This window comes from Lipotes vexillifer, unplaced genomic scaffold, assembly GCF_000442215.2.
Source record: "Lipotes vexillifer unplaced genomic scaffold, Lipotes_vexillifer_v1.1 scaffold1094, whole genome shotgun sequence".
Classification (NCBI taxonomy): Eukaryota; Metazoa; Chordata; class Mammalia; order Artiodactyla; family Lipotidae; genus Lipotes; species Lipotes vexillifer.
This window is the reverse complement of record NW_006792775.1, coordinates 2,274,381-2,277,789: the sequence shown is the minus strand read 5'-3', so window position 1 is coordinate 2,277,789 and position 3,409 is coordinate 2,274,381.

Here is a 3,409-nt window from a genome sequence, read left to right as displayed (position 1 = left end):
GGGGCGTGGGGGTGGGGGAAGGCGAGGAAAAGGGACGCGGACGGGGGAGGGGGAGGGGCGGCTGAGGCCCTCACCTGGGTTCTGTAGCCTCTTTGTCTCTCCCCTCCTTGGCTCCCTGGCCCCCTGCCCACCCTGGAGACAGCAGAGGCCGCACGCTATTTACCGCTAAGGTGTGAGGGACACCCCTCACCCCAAGCCCCTTGGGGTGCTGGGATTTTTTTGAAACTGAGGCTTCCCCCTCCACAGCCTTGACTGGCCACAATGGGCAGACCTCACGCCAATCTTAGACTCGAGGAGACTCAGGGTCACAGAGAGTGAGGCCCTTGGCCAAGGCACCCACGGGGGGAGGAAGAGTGAGGCGGGCAGGCAGGCGGCAGTGGGGGGAGGGGGTGGCTGGAGGCTGCGCAGGGTCCGCCCTCCACTTTCCGGCCCCAGTGGGCTGCGTGGGCGGGCTGCTGGCGGTGGTGCCCTTTGTGGACACCAGGGGGCAGCAGGCCCCCAGTTTGGGGCCTCACGGCTGCTTGCCGGCGGGTGGGGAGGCGGCCTGGGCTGGTCTGGCCGGGGGCCCAGGGGCTGCCGCTCACATTGAGGACGGTTGTGTTCCCCCTGCCCGGGCCATTGGGGGAGGGAGGGGACAGACACCGCTTCTGCTGAGCCCCTACTCTTTGCAGCCCTGGCTTGGCCGGGTTGTCCTGCTTTTACCTCCTGGCCTCTGTCCTGATCAGCTGCTGCTCACCTTGGAAACGCTGCGGGGACGGGGTGGGGGTGCGGGTGGGGGTGGGGGACGTGGGGGAGTTGGCCAAACGTGGGGAGTGAGTGGATAGGGGAGCGGACAGAGCGGTGAAGGCTGTCCTCCTCGCCTGACCGTGGGCGGGCAGCAGGCAGGCGGCTGCTCCCTCATCCTGCCCTGACTTGCGGTGGGAGCCTGCTGGGGGTGTCCCAGTGCCTGCGAGTACTAGGTGCTCAACTAATGTCTCACATGAAGTCTCTCCTGAAGCCTAGGAAGCCCCTGCCTCTTGTTCCTCCATGGCTGCGGGGGTCCAGGTCCTGCTGTGGGAGGGCTGGGGACCATCACATCTCCCTGGCATTTCAGCTGCTCTGAACACCACGCGGAGGAGTTGGAAGCAGGGTGGGAGAGGGGGTCCCTGGTGTACCCTGTGGGTAGGAGATGCTGACTCACAGGGGACCCCACTAGCTCAAGAAGACTAGACAGGAAGTTGGGGGGGCGTGGTGGGCATGAGGTCTGGGAATGGGGTGTCATCTGCTCATCCCCGATGTGCTTTTCTTGCTGTTTCCCTGGCAAGGTGAGCCTCTGGCCCAGGGGACCGTCCGGTCTGTGTCCTACGGGTGGGGAGCCGGTGGGACTCAGAGCTGTGGCCACGGAGGGTGTCTGAGCCGGGCCCTGAGATCTTCCTCGGTGCCTGCTCCCCACCCCAGGACACCTCCTCGGCCCTGGGAGGGTCTGTCTGGAGCCTCGGATGACCAGTGGTCCAGGGGCTCCTGGGACTTTGAGGACTGAAACCAGAAAAGTCCCAATTAAGGCGGGAAGAGGGGTTCCCCCTGCTTGAGACCCCCGGGGTCAGGGGAAGCAGCCCCGGTCTATGTTGGAGGTGGGGCGGAGGAACCCTCACGTCCAGGGCTGTTCCTGTTCCCCTGCTCCTCCCCCAGGGCTTCCCAGCCCCTCCCACCGATTCGGGGTTGGGGGGAGTGAGGACCCCGGCCCCGACCCTGAGTACAAGGCAGTCCCTGTAATCGGAGCTTTGGATTTGCGTTGTGTGGCTTGTGGACAGTCACCGGACGGAGGCCGGCACCTGCGGAGGACGTGCCTGGCAGCCGCCCCGAGAACAGCCCCTTCTGGGGGGGGGGGCGCCCCTTCTGGGGGGGGGGCGGGGCGAGCCAAGCGCGGGAACTCGGTGCGGGAGGAACATTCTCGCTGCGCGCGGGGTGCTGGGCCCCTGCCAAGAGCGCCAGGAATCCTCCCCTTGTGCGTGCGGGCGCGCAAGCACAGAGCTGGGCCCATCCGCCTGTCGCTGGGGGCTGGCTGGTTAACCTGTAACTCTCCCTACCCCTCGGGGCCTCCAGGCCCCATCTTACGGAGAAGGGTGAGGCTCAGAGGGGCAGCGGTCTCCCCAGGGGGCCTGCTAGGCCGGCCCAGGGCCTTGGTGAAGTGTGCCACTGGGTGATGTGCTTTGAGTCCCCGGGCACACTGGGTGGGCTGGTGGGGCAGTGAGGGCCTTACCCTGGTGGGCGGGAGGTGGACAAGCTAAGATCTGCACGTGGGAAGGCCGACTTGGCTGAGCGGGAGCTTGGTCACCTCCCTGGTAGGATGAACCCCAGGGGTCAGCCATCCCGGGGAAGGGCCATACACCTACATGTGCCCGCCCCCGGCTCCAGGGCTTGCGGGGATGTCAGGGGAAGTTAACCTCGGGACCCTTGACTTGTTTCCTCTCCCGCTTTTGTGCCTACCGGCCCCTCATAGCAGTCAGGTGGAGGGGTTCAGGGCTGGGCCAGAGGCACAAATCAGCTGCCATTGAGCACTGGGTGATTGCAGGCAGGTTGCTTAACCTCTCTGAGCCTCAGGCTCCTCCCTTGGCAAATGGGCATCAAAACGCCTCCGTCTTCAGGTTCTTGGAATGATTAGAGGCAAGGAGGCCAGCCTCAGTGCAGGGCAGGCTCGAGGTAGCTAGTGTGGTCACCAGTTGTCATGTCCTTCCAGACTCCTCAGACAGGGCAGTACCCTGGATAGCAATCGGAGAGCTGTGGGAAGGGCACAGACACAGAGGCCCCTGCGGGGTCCCCAGAAGCACTGCTGGGGATGGGCCCTGGCACACCCACTGCCCCAGTGGGTCCCCAGGAGAAGGGAGGTTTGGGGCAGCCAGAGAGGCCGCTGGTGCCGAAGTCAGCCACCAGGGGGCAGCACTCGGCTGAGGATGGCGTTTCCCCGCCACCAGAGACCAGGTTCGGCCACTCATTCCGGCAAGCATGTTTCTCCTCCCTGGAAAAAGAGCCCACGGTATCCACCGACTGTGGGGTGTTGTGAGGACTGAACGCCCCCCTCATCGGGCATTCACCACTGTAAAAGCTGGAGCAAGTCCTTGAATCTTCCTGAACCTTCCTTTCCTCACCTAGAAAATGCCAACCGGGATATACCCGTGCCATATATGTGAGTCAGGGGAATAATGTCTGTACCGGATGACTCGCACTGTTTAGTGACCGAAGATGCAATGAAAGTTTATTTCTCACTCCCGTCCTGGTCAGGTGGGTGTGCAGAAGGCGCCGCGGGTCTGGTGGTTCGGCTCCACGTGGCCTTTCAGGGCTCCTGGAGCTGCAGGCTCTGCTGTCCCCAGGGGCCCCCCTCCCCCCCCCCCCCCCCCCCCCCCCCCCCCCCCCCCCCCCCCCCCCCCCCCCC